This window comes from Mesoplodon densirostris, chromosome 12 (assembly GCF_025265405.1).
Source record: "Mesoplodon densirostris isolate mMesDen1 chromosome 12, mMesDen1 primary haplotype, whole genome shotgun sequence".
In the NCBI taxonomy this organism is placed as follows: Eukaryota; Metazoa; Chordata; class Mammalia; order Artiodactyla; family Ziphiidae; genus Mesoplodon; species Mesoplodon densirostris.
In genome coordinates, this window is record NC_082672.1 from 40,237,945 (window position 1) to 40,262,728 (window position 24,784).

General features: G+C 38.6%; 1 long non-coding RNA gene across 1 annotated transcript; it reads right to left on the reverse strand.

The window, feature by feature from the left end:
* Nucleotides 1–407: 407 nt before the first annotated feature.
* On the reverse strand, nt 408–5,882 carry LOC132499740 (uncharacterized). The gene is made up of 3 exons (XR_009533936.1): nt 5,798–5,882; nt 4,724–4,878; nt 408–704 (listed from the first exon to the last, which is right to left on the reverse strand). It is a non-coding gene; the product is annotated as an uncharacterized LOC132499740 (long non-coding RNA).
* Between the last annotated feature and the right edge of the window lie 18,902 nt (nt 5,883–24,784).

Here is a 24,784-nt window from a genome sequence, read left to right on the forward strand (position 1 = left end):
GAATAAAATACATTGTAAAATCTTTCATCCATCAAATGTCTGTCATACTGCCAGGCCAGGTGGAGTAATAATTGTGCTTGCATGTATCAGCAAATAGCAGTGCTATTAGATGAAACTACTTCAAGTAATCAACTTATTCATAGCTTTTTTTTTGACATAAAGAAACTAAAAAGGCTGAAGTCATGAAGAGTAGGAAAGAATGAGGCAAGTAGAAAAGGTCACCTTAGCATCATGCTGTCTGTTTAAATATTGAAAAGACAAAGTCAGCATGATTACACACACACACATGCAACCAATCACTAAAAAAAACTGTAGTTACTGGGTGAATATAGGAATGAATGAATGAGTAACCTTGGTATATACACTTATATAAAAAAAGACAAATCAATATATACTAAACAGTCAGAACTTACCCATTGTGTTAATTTCCTGTGGCTGCTACAAAAAATTACCACAACCTTTGTGACTTAAAATAACACAAATTTACTCTCTCACAGTTCTAGAGTCTAGAAGTCCAAAATCAAAGTGTGGGCAGGATTATGCTCCTTCCAGAGGTTTGGGGGGAATCTGTTTCTTGAGTCTTCTAGCTCCTGGTGGCTGCCAACATTCGTTAGCATTCTTTGGCTTTTGGTTACAACCCTCCAATCTCTGCTTCTGTCTTCACATCATCTTCTCTGTGTGTGAAATCTCCCTCTTCCTCTCTCCTATAAGGGTACATATGATGGCATTTAGAGCCCACCCAGAAAATCTAAAATAATCTCCCAGGCCAGGAAAGGAGAGGACACAGATAAGGAGAAAAGAAATATCCAATTTTCTGGCAATATATCCACCAGGCTCAAATGAAATGGTCTTTAGAACTTTTTAGATTTCTATGGCCAAGGAAATCCTGGTCTTCAATTTTCCTAGCTCTATCATAAATGTGCTTACCACTACTCTTTCCCTAGATTTCTCAAATTCACCTTTCATCATTTTTATGCTCACTTGAAATTAATCTCCTGGGGATTTTGACCATTATAAATTAATATTTACCAAACTATGCAATGATATAAGTACCTACTATCACAAAGCAAATGAGGCATAATTAATACATAATCAAAAAAAGGAGCATGAAACTGATCATTTATTTTCATGAATCCTCCCATTGTGCCCCACTCCTACCCCACGTTCCACCCCAATCCCCAAGTAAAATGTAGATGGGTAAAGGAAAAAAATAACTATGCATGTGTGACTTTGGTATTGCAGATTCCAAGGAAAGTTTAGAACTACTTTTGAAAAAGTAAGAAACACAAAAGCTTTCCTAACAAATAGATGGTTTAATAATAAAATTGAACTAATTATGTTAATCCTCTGGGTACTTTTTGTAAAGTTTCTTTTCATATAACTTATATTAGTTATCATATCTGAACAAAGCCTCCTTCTATTTCATTGTTCTAACCTTCATGACATGTGGCATCCATCTTGTGTTCAATGAATGGCCCACTCCCTCCTTCCCATTACTGGAACAGGCAAAGGGAGTAAGGGGAGGACATCCCTTCAAGGGAAAATCCAGGGAGCATACACTCTTTCTGCTCGAAAAGCCAGAACCAAATCACATGACCACAACCAGCTGCAAGAGAAGCTAAAAAATATACTCTTTATTTTGGATGGCCTTGCAAGAGTTAAAATTCCATTACCATGGATAAGGAGAACACAAGTTGGGGACCAATTAGCTCTCTCTCTCATGGCCCACCCTTTCGCCTAGCCAAATTCTTTGGTACTCTTCTCATATAGAGAGCACATTCAAGCCCTTTCCAAGTCTCATTCAGCATCTGACAACCTGCTAAAATATGAGACGTTATGTGCCCCCCATACTAAATTTACAATGATGGAATAGGCAGAATAACTGTCATCAAATATATAATTTTAAACAAGGAAAAATAGGAAACACTGAACAGTTATCTGTTCAATCTTTCCATAGAGATTATCAAGGGCTATTGGTAAGAAATGCAAAGATTACCTGCGTTAGAGTAAGTTCCTTATATGGCCGGTCTGACTGTCCTGATTCTTCTCTCTGTGAGGAGCCTTTGGCTTTGCCCACTGGGAAGTTTAGTCTAGTGTCCTCTGTGGCCACTTCTGAAGTACATTTGAGAGCTGCCCTGCTTTTGCGGTCTGATTTCTTCTGGTACAGAATGATCTGATTTAGAGCTTGACTAATAACATCTTTGTGAGCTTAGCTTGTAGATTCTTTGAAAATACAAAGTCCTCAAAAACGTAATGGTTTTCAATGTTTTTGCTCCTACTCAATTTCATTTGAAAGTAATCATGACCAAAGTTTTGGACATAATTTTAAAATGACATCACTCATTTTTTTAATTTACTGGTTTCTGTATTCTATCAGTGCTATCCTACCCCACCTCCTCAACATAATGGATACTATCTAGAGGCTGCTTGGAACATTCACCTTGGATAAAAAAGCAATGTCCTTAATCGGACATTTACCTCTTGGCTGGTTCTCAATATCTAGAAGATACTGTGAGGCCCCAGGTCACAAGCATAAACATTACCCATCCATTAAGCTGACAATCTTGAAGAGGTATTGAGGAAGGCATCATATAGAGGTGATACCTTGAAAGGTGAACAGAAGTTAGATGAAGATATGAGGGAAAAGTGATTCAGTTAGAGGAAACAGGAGTAAAGGCCCCAAAGGTAAGAGAAATGTGGTGAATGAAAAGAAACACTGACGAACAGACTGAGACTGGGAATAAAACTGAACATGTAGCAGAAGCCAGATGATGGAAAATTTATAGACTAAGTCAAAAGGAGCTATTTTATGGTTTGAATAGGGTGGTAGTTGATTCTACTAACTGTGCAGAATGGATATAAGAAACAAACAAACAAAAAAAGAAACAAAAATTTTGAGACTGAACCACCATTTAGAAGGTTATTTTAGTAATCCAGACAAGAAATGATGAGAAAATGATAAAAGGGTCAAGAAATATTTAACAAATAAATTCTGTAGGACCTGGTGGTGGTTTGCTTGTAATAGTGTGAGAGAAAGGGAGAAGGCAAAGCCCAGGGATCATATGAAGAGGAGCAAAAGGAGACTGATTCTGTTGAGAGGTATTGAGATGAAAGTCTTATGAATCCCAGGTGTAAATGTTCAGAAGAGGTAAATACAAGATACTTTTTCTGAGGAGACAACTATGCTGGAGAAATCTATTAAGGAGATTCTAGCGAACAGGCAACAGTTAAAATTTTGAAACCAGATGAATATCTCTCAGATAAGGTACATACTGTAAGAAGGAAATCTGAGGATCATCAAAATTTTAGAGGAAGGCAGAAATAAAGAAGCCCCTCAAGAAACCAGGAAGGAAAGTCAGAGAAGTAAGATGAGAATCAAGGGAGTGGTGTAAAGAATTTCTCCTAGGGGTGGGGAAAGAGGCCAGATTGCAGTAGGTTGAAGAGTAAATGGGGAAAATGATGAAAGAGTAGGAAAATGCTGTTATGACATTTGCAGTGGAAAAAAAGAAAGAGCAATAACTAGAGGAGGAAACAGGGTCAAGATAGAACTTCTTTTATGGATAGGAGACATTTGTCTATAATATAGGCCAAAGGCAAAGGTGAGGAGAAGTGTGTTGAAGGTGTTGGAGAGGAGGGAAAATGGATGGAGTGAGGTCCCATTCCAAGAAGAGAGGAAATCATGAGCATGGTGGAGAAATTGACCTTGATCACGAGGGAGGGCTTGTCCTCTAAGACTGGAAGATGTGCATGCAAATCAATGTATCAGAATTGGCAAAAAGAAAGTTGAAGGATGTTATAATTAGTGAACTTAATTTTGCAGCTGAGTGTAAAGGAGTTGTGAGTGAGTGAGCTTTGGAATCTGCTGCTCTCTGCACATTCTCTGCACTTACACAAGACTTAGATCAAGCCCAAAGAAATGGGGATTAAATGTTCTGGAAGAAGGCAGGAATACTAAAGAGTGAGCAAGATAAAACCTTAGAAGTTGATCCCAGTGGACCCCACTGTGGGGGTTAGATCGTGGTCACTTACATCTCTAGGAGGTGCTGCCTACTTTTCCCTTGGCATCTGCCATTACCGCCTGCTCTTACAGAGAGGAGGTCTTTGAATTCCCATCCAATCCACAATCAGTACACAATATTCAGCAGGGGCAACCTGGACATAGTTATTTTTGAAAATTGGCCTTTAAAGATAAATAGGATTTGACCCAATTTGTGCTAATTTTAAAATAATACTTTTTTTTTTTTTTTTTTTTTTTTGCCGTACGCGGGCCTCTCACTGCTGTGGCCTCTCCCGTTGCGGAGCACAGGCTCCGGACACACAGGCTCCGCGGCCATGGCTCGCGGGCCCAGCCGCTCCGCGGCATGTGGGATCTTCCGGGATCGGGGCACGAACCCGTGTCCCCTGCATCGGCAGGTGAACTCTCAACCACTGCGCCACCAGGGAAGCCCTAAAATAATACTTCTTTGAATGTTGATCAAACATCCTGCACATTTGACCCGTCATTCCTAATAACCATTCCGTGATGGTTGTGTTCTCATTTTCTCATACTTAATTTATCTGAGCTTGGTCAAATATAAGCCAGTAGTACTACCATCTGAAAACCAAAAATATAAGGAGAAAGAGGGAGAATGAGAAAAAAAAAGAGACAGAAGAGACAGAAAGGAATGTTATGAAAATAAAAATTAACATATGAGCTGAACTTGCAGAATCAAAAGTATTTCACCTTGGAAAGAAAGCTTTCTGAGTAGCTCTCCGCAATTGCTGGTGTGGGCAAGACTTTCAGAGTTTATGCCAAGGCTTTTTGGAAGCCATACCTAAATGTTCTCCTCTTCCCCATTCTTCTTTTAAAACTGCTTCATAATCTGAGTCTTTTGAGATCTGTAATGAGAGGGGGAACAAATCAAATTTTAGGAGATTCTGGCACATGAGCAGTTTGTGAAAATAAATGCTACAGAATTTCATTTCTTATTAGAAACACCTGCAGCTAATTCTGTGACCCGAAGATTTTGACTAAGGCTATAGTGCTGAGTTGCTCTCATACAGATACCTAAAGAAAGTGTAGCATCTTTGTTTTAAAGCACTAGTTTCACTTTCTTAAGTTTAGTGGTTGGTCTGATTATCCATAGCCCATTTAAGTGATGTTCATTCTTTTTTTTTTTGCGGTACGCGGGCCTCTCACTGTTGTGGCCTCTCCCGCTGTGGAGCACAGGCTGGCCATGGCCCACGGGCCCAGCCGCTCCACGGCATGTGGGATCTTCCCGGACCGGGACACGAACCCGTGTCCCCTGCATCGGCAGGTGGTCTCTCAACCACTGCGCCACCAGGGAAGCCCTATCTGATGTTCATTCTTGATCTTATCCCTCTCCTCAAGAAAATTCCACAAGATACTATCAATCAATGCAGAGTTCCGAAAATTTGTTAAGTATGTCACTGTTCTCTTTTATCAGTGTCTTTATTTTAATCTTCTCTTACTCTGATCAACAATATAACATCAGTTCAAACTTCAGATCAACACAAATCCAATTTCGTCATTCTCGCATTTTATCTTTGTTCTCTTTGCCGAGGGATAACTTCTGCCCTATATAAGGCAGGGTAAGTACATCACCACATATACAAGTACTCCCTCCACGCCTACACACTCCACTCCACACACACTCACACACGCACAAACACAAACACCAAGCTACAGAAGGAAGAGAAAGCCTGAAACAAACAAACTACAGTGACAAATGTCCCAAACCGGACCAAAAATAGCCCTTCTGCACAAAAACCATCAATTCAGTGCAAAAAAACTTACCATCTGGTTACTGTCAGGTCTGCAAGTGCATAAAAGAAGACTCTGTTTTTATACTTGGATTTATTTTTCTTTCACCAAACATGTTGGGTTTATTCCACTGTGTGTATTGTGTCTAGAAAAGGCATATTTAGTCCTCCTTGTTCAGATGGTCTTAGCAGATCTCTATCGAAGCACTAGCCTTAGTTTGTACTTGTCACTCCCAAATGTGATTAGCTACATTCACTCTTTTTTATGATTGAGCCTCAGATTCTAACAAAGTCCGGTTCTGAAATGGCCTTTCTTACTGTTTCACGCAAACTAAGGCCATAGTAATTTTACCTCACTTTACCACAGCTTCCCACACAGAATTCTAGTACCAGAAAAACGGCAATAACAACTCCAGAAAGGAGTGAGGCCCTGAACAGTGACCAAGAATTATCCTCAGTGGCCTTGTTTGAAGATGTTCATGATGTAAATCCTGGTCTACACTGCCAGGTTTCCCAACTCCTAGAGTGTGAAGCCCTGACTGAGAGCTTCCCTCACACACAAGCCCAGCACAGCTGCTTTTATTTCCCTAATAATGAAAAGAGCAGAAATACATCTGTTTTCATGCTTCGCTGTTGACAGCTCACCAAAAAAATGTGCATTCAACAGTTTTTATCCAAATAGACAGAGACATGTTGGGTCCAAAACACAGAGACGTTATACGATGTTTTGGTTTTAAATTTGTGCAAGAAATTCAATTTTTACATTTTATGTCACGCCTCTAACAAATCTCTCTTCATATTCTGACAATATTCTTAGTGAGGTTCCAGACTGTTTCCTGCAGTGTCACGGCTGTGTGTTGAAACTCATTTCTACTTTTCATAAAGTATACTTTGAGATAGTTATTTGACAGAAATGAATTATGCAAAGCATTTTAGTCTTCAAAGCAGGGAATGGTAAAAGGTACAAACACACTATAATGCTCATATAATGTAACAGAGACATGTGAGCAAAGAGTTAATTCCTTCTTTATTGTTATCTGATCGTTCTTTAGATTCTCTCCCCCTAAAAAACCCAGCCTGAAAGGAAAATGTTATTTCTCTTTGATAAAACTTGTGTATAAACAATGTTCAGCTTAACAGATTCATATTTTTCATAGTCTTGGGATAACAAAACATGCAGCGTGATTTTACCATTCATGAAGCAGAGAGGGGACGAGGGGAAATAAGACATACAGCATACGAAATTGTATATCCCTCAAAGGAAAAACATTTTCAAACATGTCTTTTGAGGATGCCCCATGTAGATGAGTAACCAGTCTATGATCAACGTGAATTTCCAAACCCACATGTACTGACTTGAACACGTTGAGATCAACTTCAGTTATGAAGCCTATATTCTTTGGACAGGCATTTATCACCTAATGAACCAACAATAAGTAGTCACTGTCCTTTTATAATTGCTTGTTTTTTTTTTAAAAAAAAGAAACTATACTAAATCATTGTGAAACTATTTGCCATGTATTCACACAATGTACTGTACTCTGTACAGAATGCACAGATGATACCCTGTTCTCCAGGTGTTTAAAATCTAAATTAAAAAAAAAAAGAAATGCAGTCAATCCACGGGTTTAAAATGGAAAGAGTATAGAAAGAAAGAAGTAATGTAAGGGCCAACATCCCCCGTTGTAAAGTAGGTGTGAGAGACCAGCAGTTAGATTTTTTGTTGTTCTTGATCTTAGAAAAATAGGCATTTTCCAGGAAAGGGAAAAACTAGAAACAGGAGAAGAAAGTGATAAACAATAGTACCCTTTCAGTTTTTTTATTTCCCAGCTTGCTTCTTTCTTGCCTATTTACCTTTAAGTATTCTTTACTGTGGAGAACACTGTTCTCTGCAGCTTCTTTCTGTAGTTTTGCTCAGACCAAGACTCCAAAATTGCATTCTGCTAAACATTGTTCTCTGTGATGATTCATCATTTACAGAGAAGAAGGGGTCTGTTAGAAAGGATTCTGTGCTAAGAAACAAGGGACCTGAATTCTAATGCTAACTCCTCCGTCAGTTGGGAATTCATTTGGGCCAAGTCCACTAAACTGCTCCATGACTCAATTTAACTCATTGATAAAATGAGCATAATAATATTTGCATTGTCTTACAAAAATGTTGAAAGTAAAGAGCATTTGCACATTACATGTGTTCTATATTATTATTCTTAGTAAACCTGCCAAAAATTAATTCTAAATTTAAAACTAAAAGCCACAAATGAATTTTTCATTTACTCGGTCATATGGAATTTTGAAGCACGATGAAAAGATCTCAAAGTGGCCCTAGGAAATAAGTGGTAAAACAAACCAGCTTTGCCAAATACTGGGAGTTATAACAACTTCACCCTGCCCCCAGGCATACTGGTCTTCTTCCAGTTCTCATGCATAGCTTTTTATCTAATCAATGAATTTGCTGATTTAAATACAGGTCTAGGAAAAACAGTTGTGAGTAGCTATTTTATGGTTCTTGTTCCCTCTCCAACCATATCTCACAGTATTTCCCCTCCCTCACTCTGCTCCAGCCATAATGGGCTCCTGTTGATATCAAGCCTTTGTCGTGGTGTCAGTAGTACAAAGCACTACTGACACCCTCACCCCGTATCTTCATCTGGCCAACTCATTCTCATGCCTCAGATCTCTGCTCACACATTACCTTCACAAGGAGGCTTTCACAACCATAATCTCTCCATATAAAGATGCTCACCCATTATTCCCTATCACATTATTCTCACAGCACTTACCACTTTTATCTCATTCATCTAGTATATGATCAAATGAAAAAGGAATTATCCTTTATTCCTCTCTTTCCCTCATGCCTGTGCCTAATCTATCAGCTAGTCACTTCCATCTCCTAAATGCACTCAGTAAATGTTCATTAGTTTCCATCTTGGCTGTCATTATGCTGTCTAGTTATCAACATCACTGCTTTAGACTACCACAGTACCCTCTAATTGGAGGACCTGTTTCCACATCTATCCCCACATATTCAATTTTTAAAATAATAGTCATAATAATCTTTTTTAAAAACTGAAGTCATATTCTTCATGTACTTATTTAAAAGCCTCCAATGTTTTCCCCATCACTTAGAAGAAGATCAAAACTCCTTACCATGGCCTGCAAGACCTGCCCACTTCTCTAACTTCACCATCTACCTTCCCTCCTCACGCTGCACAGCGATACTTCTGTTGGCTTTCTTCCTGTTTCATCAGAGCGTTCACTTGTTGCCTGTGCTTGAGCATGTGTCTCTCTGACCTTGAAATGACTGGTTTGCTCTCACCATTCAAGTTTTATCTCAAATACCACCTGCTAGACATGCCCTTCTTGACCGTCCTCCACTCTGTCACTTTCCATCACATTACTGTGTGTTATTTTCTCCATAGCACCTGTCACTATCTGAAATAATACTATTCTTTTCTTTGTTGACTTATAAATGTTCCATCTCTCCCACTGATATGTTAGATAATTGACAGCAGGGACATTCTTTGTCTTACTGTGATTTCCTTAGTCTTAAAATAGGATTTATCAAAATATTAGATGCTTAATTCAAATATTAGTTAAATTAATAAATGGTTTATTGCCTGTCTTACTCACAAAAATGTAACTTCCACAAGGGAAGGAACTTGTCTATCACATATGTTGCTGTAATCTTATTACCCAGCCCAGTGCTTGATGAGTACTCATTAGTTATGTTTTAGATATTTTTTGAATGCAAGAGAAATAAATGACTGAATCTGAAGAAAATAATAAATGTAAGCATTTCTAGGCTATAATTCAAAATTTATTTGTAATGGATAGTGTGGTAGCAGAAGTTAGAAATGCTAGTATCTTTTGGCAGCCTGTACAAAGGGCAGGTAGACAAGAATTTCCTTCAAAAGATGTGATTGGGCCAGTAAGTGTAGATTCTCATTTCAGACCAAAGTACTCAATCTCTTAGCTGCTAGGATCATTGCCTACTGATGGCTCACAGGTAAGTCCCTCCCCAGGGTTTTCCCCCCATCCATGAGAGCTGCCTAACCCAGAGTGATGGTGCTCACATCCAGTGACTGTTAGATACTGGGGTATAAAGGCACAAACACTTTTGACTCATCTAGAGTTTGTCTGAGAGCCTCTGTATAAACTGCATCACATATTAAGTACCCCTCTTCCCAGTCTTGCTTCCCTCGTTCCTCTAGATGTATTGTTCCTGTACTTAAATTTCTATCAGAGCCTATTCCCTAGGACATCCATCTAAGAGAGTTGGCGTTAGGAATAAGTCCTAAAATGGGATTTTGGAGTTGAATCAACCTTTATCCAGCAGCCATGAGGATCTATCACTGATAATAGGTGGAGTTCAGAGAGACTCTGGCATGCTGCCTCCATGCAGTTGGGATGGGATATAAGTGCAAGGAAATACGCTGATAATGGAAATATCTCAGGTGTTCAAGAGGTTCGGGAGAAGTCATAAGTATAAGGAATATGGAATCAGATGGTTGTTGCCAGAGCTACTGAGACCTTAAAGAAAGTAATTAAAATGTCGTGAGCAATTAATTACCAATTCAAGTGAAATGTGAAAGCCAGAGACCTTGACAGCATATACAGAGACTCACTTCTGTAGCCAAAAGCACAAAAAGCTGAGGATCAGACCCAGGCCTTACATAAGGGTGTTGTAGAGAAGGAGGAGTTTTCAACCCTCTCCTGGGGGGACCTGACTGGGAAGGAGTAGGACCCTGAAACTTACAATGGAGACATCAGGGTCAATGTACTTGAAGAAATCCACTATTCCCTGTTAAAGGTAAGCACTTAAAAGTGATGTTGAGGACTCTGCCTTACAACACAGCAGGAAAGAGCTGTTCCAAGATGCAGAAAGCTTATTTACAAAGAAAGCAGATCTAAGCACTGCAGGAGGGTACTGCAGTGAATGCCTTGGTGCACTACCTATGCCCCATTAAGGGTCAATGCTCTCATCCCCACAGTTGCTGATGGTGTAGTCTGCTGCTGCTCTCAGCAGAGTCCCCTCAGGGATTGCTCTCTGCTGAAAGGAGTTGCCTTTGTGAGATTATACCTCTTTCCAAGGAAAGTCTGCATCCAGTGACTAGTTGATACAGGGGTACAAAGACCTAGCCCTCCTGCCTCAATTTGGAACATCTGTGAAGTGCAGTCCCACTTCCAGAGCTCTTTGAGGGTTGGCTGAGGCCTCTGCTGCAATTGCACTGCAGTTCTTCAGCTTCTCTTTGTGCCCAGTCCTACCTCTCTTACTTTTCAAAGTGCTGTTAAGAAGAGAACTCACCAATAGACCATCTCAGACTAATTTTCATTAAGAATCTGTTTTTAAGAGAACCTCGCCTGTGCAGTTATTAAACTAAGGTTAATTTATGACATATGGTTTGACTTTGAGTTATTAATGGTTTTGACTACAATTCCAATGTGTGTTTGTTTGTTTTTGTTTTTTCAGTACACCACAAAACAATTCTCTGACACCAGTTTGTGTCCTAGAATTCAACTCAATTCTGACACTATCTCCCTGGAGACTGTGTCAGATTCCACAGGTTAAGGATTCAATCCCACAAGACAACCACTCCCCTCCTTCAAAGGGCAATCAAGACCAGATTATCACCTGTGCTTCTGACTGACCTGCTGTAGATCTGAGGTTCCAACAACCCCTCCTTCAGTTACATTAATTTGCTTGAGTGACTCACAGAACTCAGAGAAACATTGTACTTAACTAGATCACTGGTTTATTACAAAAGAATATAACATAGGGACTGCCAGATGGAAGAGATGCATAGGATAAGGTATGCGAAAATAGAAGAAGAAAATGGAGCTTCCATGCTCTCTTTGGGCACTCTACTCTCCTTACATCTATATGTGTTCACCAATCCAGAAGCTCTGTGAGCCCCACCCTTTTGGAGGCCTCATTACATAGGCATGATTGATTACCCATTGGCCTTTGGCTCTCAATTCAACCTCCAGTCCTTATCTGCTCCCTGGAGGTCAGGGGGAATGGGACTAAAAGTTCCAGTCCTCCAATCACGTGGTTGTTTCCCCTACCAACTAGGCCCCATCCTTTTTTTTTTTTTTTTTTTTTTCTTTTTGCGGTATGTGGGCCTCTCACTGTTGTGGCCTCTCCCGTTGCGGAGCACAGGCTCCGGATGCGCAGACCCAGCGGCCATGGCTCACGGGCCCAGCCGCTCCGCGGCATATGGGATCCTCCCAGACCGGGGCACGAACCCGTATCCCCTGCATCGGCAGGTGGACTCTCAACCACTGCGCCACCAGGGAGGCCCTAGGCCCCATCCTTATGTGTGGTCCAAGTCATGTCATTTACATAACAAAATATGCCTTTGTTTCTCTCATCACTTAAGAAATTCCAAGAGTTTTAGTAGCTCTGCAACATAAATGGGGACAACCAAATGTATATTTCTTATTATAAATCACATTACAGTTATTGTGATTGTTATTACTTTTTGTATGAGAATACCATAAGTAAATAATTGTTGTACAGGAATAAGCAAAACATGGAGATACCATTTTGAGAAGGTCACCCTTTTTCACTTTAGGGAAGAAATAGCATGGTGCAATATAGCTAGATAATACAGCTAGATAAGTGGAAGATGCATAAAACAATGGACCATCAAATAGGTAATGTAGGCACTAAATTTATATCATGTAAACCATATCACTCAGTGTTTCACAGAAAGTGTGTTCTCATATGGATGAGAATCTGAATATAAGCAAAAAATGTCTCCAAGAAGACACACAAAATTTCATAAAATCCGAGCATTCAAATCATAAATTATATTTGGTGAAAAAACTTTAAGGATCTGTTCAAAGCTTTTTTCTTATTTGAACCCTAATTGTAACAGCCTTGATTTTCTGGTTTGGGTCCAGCTATGCATTAAAAATTATAAGTTAGGTGTATGTGTGTCATTACGGCTTGTTAGAGTAATAGGAGAATGGATGAGAAAAGATTATTTTGGGAAGAGACAGAGCCATAGAAGTTGGGGGAAGACCAGTAATAAGCAAGACGGTCTCTGAATAGGAAAATATGGGTTCAAAGTGTGGCTCTTCTATTTCTTTTTTGTGGAAATTATTTCACTTGGTCTCCTTATTTTTAAAAAAATCTGGATAAATGTGGTTGGCAGAATAATTGTAAGCAGATAGGTTAGGGGTTCCCTAGAGAAAGAGAATGAGGAATGGCTTTCTTGACTTAAGAGAAGTTATTCTGGCCAAAGTCATTTTGTGATCTAAGCCTGGCCACAGTGCTTGCCTTTGAACAGGTCTCAGTAATAATGATCTTATGGGGAACAAAAGAACAAACTGTTATCAGGCAAGAGAAGGAAAAATACCAAAGACAATAAATCAGTTGTAAAGACTCCCAGTTCTGTTTCAGTGGTAAAGATAAGCCTGAATCATTTTCTTGAGCTGTTTCACAGAATTAAACCCACCTTGGGCAATCAACCACTACATCAACTGGAACCTAAGTGTTGATGATGTTGACCTTTTCTGACCCTCAGTGACTTCAATCAACTAAAGCTTAGACTTTGTTGACCTGTGCCCCAATTCTATGCTAAATTCCCCTCTGCTCAAGCCCCTTCATGAATATGCATGTGCCCTTAGCTTAACCCACCCCCCCCAGTTTTGCTCTTTGGGGAGACACTGCTTTGGGAAAGATCCTCAGTGTCTTCCTTACTCAAAGCAGTAATAAACTCTTCCTTTTCCCAATCTTTGGCTTTGTTGTGTCTTTTGACTCAACGCCCACAAAGAGGCGAACCCAGTTTTCAGGTAACATTTTCACTAGTGATTCCAAAACTGTTGGAGGGCAGGTGCTGGGCTTCTGTGAAGTTTTCACAAATCTATGGATAAATGAGTAGATGAAGACTGCGTAGTTATTTTTTCTTTAATCTAGGTTTATTCCATTTAAAAAACTGATATTATTCTGGGATTATGTTGTTCCCATTTCTTAGTATTCAAAGCCTTCTTGAATAATATGATGAAGATGGTAGATGGTAGAAGTTTGTATTTTTAAAATGCTCTTATCTAGCAAAAAGAAGAAAAAAGTCAGCAGTCCAACGTCATTGTACTTAACTAGATCACTCGTTTTAACAAAACTTCTTTTGTTACTGAACACAAGTTTGTGTGCCCTATGAACAGTGAGGCCAAATAAACTGAACCTTAGGAGTCTGAAGGAGAGAAAAGTTTATTGCAGGACCAAGCAAGGAGAATGGGTGGCTTGTGCTCAAAAACCCCAAACTCCCTGATGGTTTTTAGGGAGAAGTTTTTAGAAGCAAAATTTGGGATGAGGGCTGCAGGGTGTGTGACTTTCTTCTGACTGGTTGGTGGTGAGGTAACAGGGCAGTGCTCCAAAAATCTTGTGCTCAGCCAGAAGTTACCATCCTCAACCTGGGTGGGGGCCTTAGTTCTGCAGAAGAACTCAACGGTATTGTTGTGTATATTCCTTGAGGAGGAACCAGGACCCTGCCTCAAGCCTGCACTATTGTTTCTTGACTGCTCCTCCCTTCTTTCTGCATCCTCTCTCTTCCTGGATTAGCAACTGTTTGAATCTACTTTTTGAAACTCAGGGAAGGTCATGGAAGCTGAGTGAAGCCTATTTTCTACAAACAAGAAACAAAGGACACAAAAAGGATTTGTACCAGGGAGCCCCACGGGGTCCTGCTCAGTTTCACTTTGTTTTTAATTTTAGTGACCCATGAATCACACAGGTCTGGGAACTGTTACTATAGTCTTATTTTGTTGGGTGGCAACTTCCTTGGGAGATTCCCAGGTGTCACCTGAAACTGACCCTGTATGTGGAGAGCAGGGAGAGACCAAAGAAAGAGGTAGACCACTCTAGGTTGGTAGGTGGCAAGTTTAATAAGCAAGGGAGCTTAATTTACAACGCTCATATTGAGCAGCCCAAGATAAATAGATCTAGCTCCCACTCACCAAATTTTAAAAGTTTAAACAGAGGCTTTAACTGGGTTAAGTCACATACACAATCCAGATGTTCTCACTGCCACATTACTATATCCTTGTGTAGCTTCTAGTACAAAGAAGGCAAGCAAGGACAGTGGAGGGAGTGAGCAGCTTCCAAATAACTGGCCCAGCTCACAGGTCAAACTGGCAGTCACATCTTCTTAATGACCTTCCCTAACACACTTCTCTATTTTGTAGTGGAAGACATTGAGGCCCTGAGAGGTGAAATATCTTCCTTGTGATCTTCCAATTAATCAGTGGCAGCACCAAACCTAAAACCCAGACATTTTCATTCTTTTCTCAATGGTCGTTAACATAAATTTTTGAAGAATAAAAAGTCTCATTTCCATCCAGAATTTTTGCTTTGCTTTTTCTTCCATCCAGAGTTTTTGAATATTAAAAAAAATAGAGTATTAAAGAAGTTCCAATGTTTTTTGGCTTATCAAAACTATCATGCATATCTAAATTTATTCACATTTGAGCAGAGAATCTAATACAAAAATATTGCCTTTCCACTCGTGTTTACTTTAGAACTGATTCACCCTTTCAGAAATACCTAACCCATCATGCAATTCTGTCCTAATATATGATAGAAGCAAGTGACAACATATCAGCCCAGCAGGTGACAAGCGTTCACATCCCAGGAGAGTAAGTACTTAGAATTCTCAGTTGAATTTAAGTGGCTTTGGAAATGTTTGCAGAAGTTAGAAACTCTTTCTAGTATCTTTTGGCAGCCTATTGGAAGAGTAGGTAGCCAAGAATTTTACTTTGAAAGATGTAATTGGGTCAGTAACTGTGGGTGATTTTTGTTGTTAACGTTGCTTACAGTAAAGATAGGCAACATTTGTTTGGAGGTAGTGAAAAACACCTCTGCCCTGAGATAAACAATTTGCATATCTGGAGAGATGACAAAAGGCAGCCTCCCCAGGGACCTGACACTGGCTTTTCTAGGTCTTGAGAAGTGACAGAGTTGTTTCCTTATCTGCTAGGAAGCATATACTAGGTAGATTCTTGAATAAAACACAAGGATGTAATTTGAATCCCTAGCATGCTACACTTAGATTGGTTTACTCCTGTTGTCTGAAAACGAAAGTTTTTATAATTGTGTTCATAATGTCTTTGAACTCTGAGCATCTGCCTGAAACAGCTGTTTCTGATGAAAATTAAACCAAAAATTTTCACCAGTGGAGAATCTGCAGCAGATAAAAAGGAAAAATTGTGGGTATAATGGGGACAGTGCAAAAGCTTCAGCTTTCTTCTTCTCGCTCCAGATTATGTGCCAGAAGCCCTTGCTCATTTTATTTGGAGAAATAGAAGGAGTTTAATGTTAACAGTGGGAAATCTTTGAAGATATGGACCTCTTTTCAGCCACAGTGCTAAGATTTCAACCAGTTCCCTAATAGAAAAAAGTATTTCAGTCTTCCACAACAACAAAAATCAACATGTAGTTGACTTTAAATGTTCTTAAAGCATTTTTAAAATTATAATAATTGTGTTTGGGGAATTTATAATTCCTACTATTCATGGGAACTGTATGGTTAATTCTAAATTCATACTATCTAGGCTAGGTGATAGTACCCAGTTATTCAATCAATACAATAATCTAGGTATTGCTATGAAGGTATTTTGTAGATATGGTTAGCATTTACAGTCAACTGCCTTTAAGTAAAGGAGATTATTCTCCTTAATATGGGTGGGCCTGTCCAATCAGCTGAAAGGCCTTAAAAGCAAATACTGAGGTTTCTGTGAAGAAGAAGAAATTCTACCTAAAGACTTCAGAATCAACTCCTGATGTTTCCAGTCTGCAGGCCTGTCTTACAAATCTTGAACTTGCTAGCCTCCACAATAGCAAAAGCCAATTTCTTGAAATAAATCTCTTTATATACATACATATATATATGTTGTCTACTTGTTCTGTTTCTTTGGAGAATACTGACTGCTACATCTTCCGAATAATAAAAACTTTTTATATGGATGAGAACAGCCCTAATATTTGCAAAATGGTTATCACTGTTCACCATAAACCAGCAATTATTATAAATTAAAATCCTCTCACCTATTTTCCCATCAGCATGATTTTTATTTCTACACCTCAATTCCTCATTGGTTACCCCACCTTCAGATATATTATAGCTTGATTAGTTATAATGAGAAGTCAAATATCAAAAACGGAGACAATTCTCTTAAATTTTCTTTCAAAAAAAGTGATTATGCCTACTTTAAATAAGTGGAAAGAGGGGTCATGTATTAAACTCTTAAAACTATTACTTACCAATATTAAAGATATTTAAAAAACCTTCCTCTGCTCCATCCTCAGCTAGTTATTTGATAAAGGAAGGAGAGGAGAGAAGGGAAAAAGGGAGAGAGAGATTGAAAATAATTTGACGCTGTTTACTAGAACTGCAACAGACTATTACCTAATTTGGGAACTTGAGACAAAGAAAAAAGTGGACATTTTACTAGCTACCAGGGAATTATTCTACCATCAAGAACTTATAGGAAAAAAGATAAGATTATGGTACCTGCTCATCTAATTCATATTACTGGAGATAAGTTGAGTAAACTATGATCCCTATCATCAATTTTTTTTTTCTTGGTCACATAGCACAGCTTGCAAGATATTAGTTCTCCTGCCGGGGATTGAAGCCACACCCTCGGCAGTGTAAACACAAGAGTCCTAACCACTGGACTGCCAGGGAATTCCCTATCATCCATTTATTTACAGAGAAAAATGCTAGACACCAAATCACAGTGGCAAGGTCACCATTTCTCTATGACGTTTATCTTTAACCTTGTATATCAGTTCTGCTACTTCTATGTCTAAAGGATTGTGCAAAAAAAAGAGGAAATAAATAGCAAATTTTATGACCTTAAATAGCTTATTTTTTTTTCTTTTTTAGTTTATCCAAAATTTTAATTCGTTTAAAACACTAGTTCAGAATCTGTGTCCTTCTTGAAATTCAGCTACTGTCAAGTAGAATTGATAGATTTTGTTTCTATTGTTTTTTGCCTTCAAAAAATAATGAGGTTTATTTCTGATAGCTTTTACAATTTTCTTGTGAAGATTATTTTTAATGTATGGTATTTTCAAGGGATAATAATATATGAATATCTTTGTGTCATACATTGCATGTAGAAGCCATTAGTTCATAACCCAGAAGTAAGCTAAAAAGGAATGCAAAGAGAAAGAAAAATTTTTTAATTTTACATGTTTTTATGTTACTAATTAGCATCCTTTCATTTTAGCTTGAAGAATTCATTTCAGCCTTTCTCATGAAGCAGGTCTAGTGGTGATGAACTCCTTCAGCTTTTGTTTGTTAGGGAAAGTCTTTATCTCACGTTCGTTGCTGAAGAATAACTTTGCTGGGGAAAGTATTCTTGGTTGGCAGTTGCCCTATGGGGGTTCCCTTGTATGAGATCATTTTTTTCTCTTGCTGCTTTTAGAATCCTTTTAAGTAGCTTAAATGTTAGAACACAAATGATCATTATGTTAGAGTTATTATTATGCATGGCACAATACTGCCAAACTGAGTAGCTTAAAATAATATAAATGTATTATCTTACAGTTGCTGCAGGAAAATGAGAGCAGCTTAAGTGGGTGGTTCCAGCTCAAGATCTCTCATGAGTTGTAGTCAAGTTGTCATCCTGGGCTACAGTCAACTGAAAGTTTGACTGGGGCTAGAAGACCCTTTCCAAGATGGCTTTCTCTCACGTGGATATTGGCAGAAAGCCTTAGTTCCTCACTGCAGGAACCTCTCCATAAGGCTTCTTGAGTGTCCTCACAACATCAGCTGGTTTCTCCCACAGAGCATGATTCAAGAGAGCAAGAGGAAAGTTTCTTCTTTTTTTTTGGCCGTGTCACATGGCATGAAGGATCTTGGTTCCCAGACCAGTAATTGAACCCATGCCCCCTGCAGTGGAAGCATGGAGTTTTAACCACTGAACCACCAGGGAAGTACCAAGGGGAAAGTTTCAAAGTCTTTTGTGACCTAGCTTCAGAAGTCACTGTCTGTCACTTCCACAATATCCAATTAGTTATCTGATTTAGCCCTATTCACTGTGGAAGGGTACAACTAAGATTATGAATAGCAGGATGGGAGAATACTTGGGTCCATCTTTGATGCTGGCTACCACAGTCATTAAATAACAGGGACAAACAGCACATTTTAAATCAACAAATACATATTCATAGAGTTAAAATGAACATACTAGTTCTGAAATGATAACAGCATAATCAGAATCAGACAGAATACATCATGTAGGGTTTTCTGAAAGAGGTAAAGACTTTTTAGGTGGATTTTGAAAGACTGATTTTTGATGGACAGAGAACATTTAAAGTGAGTGCATATTCCAGTTAAATGTACATGGCTATTTTAGTAGGCTACTAAAGGGTAAGAATTACTCCCTAAGAGAGCCTGATCACCTAGCATTAAATCAAAGTTTACAGCACCATTGTAAGAGTGGGTAAAACACATCTCAAAGTAATCTTCTATAAGGAATCTGAGGCATTACTACCACAAATATCCAAATGTTTCTTTAAAATAGATGTTTTCTTTACATAGATGTAAAGAATAAAAAGCCACTGTAATGAGTAACAAATTTAAGGAAATGTGCTTAGTTAAATGCACGTTTTCCTTTTGTATACGTAAAAGTGTATCCTATTAATATCACACATACATGCAAAATACATTTTTTTAAGTTTCTTATTATATCATATAAACTAAAATTAGTGAGGAGGCTTGAGTTAAAAATCAGGTTATCAATAGACTGTCGATCTTATCAATCTAAATTGTCTAATTTGCCGGATGCTGGTTAAATCATCTGAGCAACCTCTGCATTATAATTTGGCATCTCTTCTATTTGCTGTTCAGTAAACATAAATATTCTGTCTGCTTGGTAGTTTTAGTTTTCATTACAAGTTAGTCACTTAACTTTATAAATCAGTTTCCAGTAAGTTTGTTGTGAGTCAGTTTACAAGACTTGATTCATCACCTCAAAGTATACTGGCAAAAAATTATTAGGATCTGGAAAGCTGAAGAACCAATCTCTGGAGTGCAATCTCCACTTTAAATCTTCTTCTTTGGCTAAAGCTCTATCTGAGTGACCAGTGACCCTTTCAAGACAAAATGATAACAAATTGGGACAAAATTTTCCCAATTATTTTTTTACTTATACTTTGAATAAATCAAAACTATGTCTAGTAAGAATCAAAATTTCAGAAAGAAGAAAACAGAAACTTCTATTAGAGAAGTGAGAGAATATAAAATCCTTTACTCTTCCACAGAAGAGACTATTTTCTTTTAAAGATAATTAACATATCTGAATGTTTCTATTTTGCATGGCATATCAGGAAGAATAAGATGAAGAATTATCAGACGTGAGTTCAAGTCCTTGCTCTGACTCTATTTATCATGTGGCATTAGAACATCACCTCAATTTTTACACTTCAGTTTCTTCAACTCTAGGAACTGGTGCTTTGGTTAGATTATCTCTAAAATTCCTTTTGGCGGAAAACTCCTTTTATTTTTCTACTGGCTACCAGTTGCAAAACCTTCAGGAAAATAGGATAGTGTAAATAGTTCCGGTAGAAGAAAAAAGGTCAAAACAACAATAAAGGATTATTTCCAAAAGAAAAAAAATCCAAACTTCTGCTATTATTGCAGATTTAATTAGTGTGCTTAAAAATTCCATAATTATTATTAACTCCCCTAATTTATTCCATCCACATGGGGATTACAGAGAAGAACAGAACAAAATTGAGGCCAGAATTCCAGTAGCTGAGATATTATAGGTCAAGAGTCTGAAATGTTGCTAGACTGTGAGAGACACATAGAGGGACATCCAGCAGTTAGCCTTAGCTTTTAAAGTACACCTTGCTTATTTCTATTAACAGATGCAAAACTCCAAAGTGAGTCCCACACGTTATACAGAAAAAAAAAAAAGGCTCCTACAAAATTAGGGTCACCCTAACCCTTTAAAAAAAGACACCATATGCCTCTTCCTTATCTGAAAAATCTTAGCTATGCTTTTAAGATCACTCTCACAGGTTTTATGAGAAAATACCTCCCTTCGTCCCACTGCCTACTGCATGAGCCTATGTATGTGATAAGCATCAAGCATTTTGAAGTGCTCTGGTGTCTTTATAAACAAACTTGTCTGGCCTCAGACCCAGATAACACTGTGTTATTCACTTGGGAACAATCAGTAAATGACTGTTAGAAATTGGGAAATTTGCAGAGAAATCTACAGGAAAAATTCCCTCAGTTTTTAAATATTCCTCTTTCAGGAAAAAACCATCATTCTGTTGTGTAATTCTTTTGATTTTTGTAATTACATTTTTCTTTCACAAATATTTCTACCCTCTTGGAATAGAGCTTAAACTGCTGTGTTTTATGGAAAACACATGATGCCTGATTTTTCCTTGAATCAGAGTATTTCTCAAGTTATCCCAAATATATTTTATTTCCTTAAAAGGCAGTTTTGGGGACAGATGGGAAGTATAAAGCCCTTTATAATCATTAAAAGTATTGGCTTCCTGTACACATTTTTCCTGTCAGGTTTCTATCAGCATTTTCATCAAAGAACTGAGCTATTTTCCAAATACGTTGTTTTGCCTAGTATGGTAACAGAAGTAGGTATAATAATGTGTAGAGTAAAAACCAAAATGAGAAATTTTCTACAAGAGGTAATATAATGACATAATGCAAAATTACTTTTTTAATGGCAGCCAGTGGGGGGGGAAATAGGAAAAGAAAATATATTGTAAACTTTAGTGGAAAGAGCATTGGGCTCAGATTTGAGCTGCCATAGTTTTCACTGCTGGCTTGCCTTGGAAAGACCTTTGCTCCCTCAGCTATACAATGAACAAGTGGACTCTGATTTCCCTTCAGGCTTAAAAAGCTAAGACTATATTTTTAATTTATCCTGTATGTTATGGGCTGAATTATATAAGACTGCAAATTCAAATGTTGAAGCCCTAAACCCCAGTGCCTCAGAATGTAACTATATTCAGGGCCTTTAAAGAAGTGATTAAGTTAAAATGAGACCATTAGGATGGGTCCTAATTCAGTCTGACTGGTGTCCTTATAGGAAGAGGAAATTTGAACACACAGAGAGCTACCAGGGTTGCATGTGCACAGAGGAAATAGTATAATAAAAATAAAGTAACCCAGCTTCTATTTCTTCCTCTTTACATCACTGTGATCACTGTTTATTTTAAATATATGTCTAGATGCAAAAATATGTAGTCCCATAGGGGTTTGAAACTGTAACTAGGCAGAAGCAAGCTCAAATGATTCCTTACTGTTAAGAATTTACTCTAGAAATTAAGTCATGTGGTTGAGTCTGCATGTGTCAACACCCCTATATAACTGGAAGTTCTCTGAATTAACTTACATATAGAACCAGTGTTTACTAAAAGATAAGTAATAAAAATATGCTAATTTTAAGCTTACATGTATTATTAAAACTCATCAGTAAGCACAAAAATTATTTAGAATTTAGATCACAAACTATAGCCTGAGCCAAATCTTGCCTGCTGTCTATAAATAAAATTTTATTGGAACACAGCCCCTTCCAGTCATTTGGGTTTTGTCTATGTCTTCTTTCTCTCTACAGTGTCAAGGCTGAGTAATTGTGACAGATACCTTTTGTCCCCCAAAGCCCCAAATGGTTACTATCTGACCCTTTACAGAAAAAGCTTGCTGACTCTCAACTTAGACCAATAAAAGATTTTTTCTGGGAAGAGTATTTTAACAGATACTGTTTTAGAATTGCTTGTGTTTGGTGATAATAAAGAGCAAAACACCCTAGACAACGTGCACACTTATTGCCTGCACCCAGGTTGACCATTCTCACTGCCCTGACCTTGGTGCCACTGGTGTACAATAAGCTTTTGACTGAGCAGGGACCTAGGCTCAGACTCCATAGATATTTGGGTTTGTGCAACTCCTCACACCACATATTGATTGGGCCTTAGATTCTACCTGGCTGATCCCACAGAGCTATTTGAATATGTAAATATAGGTGAGGTAGAAGAACCTTCTAGGAGAAAAGGGTTTGGATGGTACCATACCTTCTCTTTGAGGCTTAAATGATTAAAACAAATGGTAGCCTATTTCTATTTTATCTACCATTGCTTGAACTGTGCCTTGGATATAGAAAACATGCATACATACATACTGTGAGATAAGGGAAGCTCTAACCAAGGAGAGATGTCAGGAAAGGATGATGGAGATGAAAATATGGAATGGATAATGTTGGTTCTGGTCAACTTATGTGTGTGCACTCCTGACTGAAGGAAGTAGTATCCTACCTTTTGTCTTTTTTGAATGACCTCAGTTAGTGGTTGCTGGTGACTGAATCATGGCTTTAGTATAGCAGATTAAAAGACCAAGATTCAACGGCGGTGAGCCTGAAGACAGACATGGAGACAACAAGAACTAAGTCTAAGAGGTTGTCCGGACTTGGCCCTTAGGCTGTCACCCCAGGGAGACAGTAGCCATGGAAGCCTCAGGAGCCCTTGGTAGCTCTGGAAGACAGTGGAGTGGAGACCTCCAGAATACAGCGCTGAGTGTCTGCCTCTGGGAGGAATTGAAAGAGTGGGTATTATGAATTCCTGCTCAGCAGGAAAAAGAGAGAGAGAGAGAGAGAGAAGAACTGTTTCCTGAGCACTGAGAGATATCAAGATATTTGGGCAAGAGAGCCCTGAGAAAGATTGGAAAACCTACAAGGGAAGCGGGTACATGTTCCAAAGTATAGCAATTGGGATTCTAATGTAATGTGACATAAATTTTTAGTCTCTGAATATTAAGATCAAAATATTTAGATTATAGAGTTAAGGATATATTCAGTCAAAACACTCTCTGGTGAGAGTCCACTTTTTGGTTCATAAACAGCTGTATTTTTTCTGCAACCTCACACAGTAGAAGGGTCAAGGAAGGAAGGAAGGAAGGAAGGGAGGGAGGAAGAAAGGGAAGAAAAGAGGAAAGTCAGGCCAATTGGGATTCAAATTCTGTTGTCCACATTTCCAAAGCTCTCCTGAGCCATGATTTCCATACTTGCTATAACCTCACACAGTGGAAGGGGCAGGGGAGTTTTCTGGGATCTCTTTTATAAGGGCACTAATCCTGGAAGATTCCCTCCAGGATTCCTGGAAGGTCTGCCCTCCTGAACTAACAGTCTCCTGAAGGCCCCACCTCCAAATACCCTCACTTTGGGGATTAGGTTTCAACATATAAATTTGGGGGGACATAAATATTCAACCTATAGCTGTTTGGTTGGTTGAAATGAACTTTCTGATCAGCTCACCAAAGTATCATGTTATTGATTTCAGAGCTGTAAGAAACAAAAGGAACAATTTAGTTCAATCTCCTCATTTTTGGATGGGAGAACTAATACCCAAAGATGACTTGTCCAAATCACAGACTCAGTCAAGGCCAGAATGGGAAATCAAGGTCTTCCCATTTCCAGGGCTCCTGGATCACACCTCATGGGAATCTCTGCCATTTCTGGGTAACCAAAGAAATCCTGTGCTCATAGACTCTGTACCACATTGTACCCTAACACAACCAATGAAGCCGTGGGGTTATTACTCTGTTACCTAGACAATAGAAGAAATGGACCTCATGGATAGAAATTTACTCCAGCATGGTTGCCTGTCTTTCCCATTACAGCCAAGCCTGGGGGAAGTTAATTCATAAGAAACACGTTTGCATTTTCAAAAGTAATTAATCTCTCTGCCTCCAATAAGTCCCCCTCCCAAAAAAAAAAAAAAAAAGAAAGAACTTTCTGAAATCTGCAAAATAAAAAAGCAGGAGGAGAAGGAAGAAGAGAAGGGGTATTGGAGAAATTTAGGGATCTTTTAGAACAGGAAGGAAGTACAAGCCACCTCAAAAGGCACTGGAATAAGAATAAGCCAACCACCTAGAAACAGGGCAACCTGTCACTCTGGCTTTTCTCTCTGGGGCTCGTGATGCTCTCTTGCGCCACCAGGGAAGTCCTCTTCCTCCTTCTTTTTAACAATTCTTGC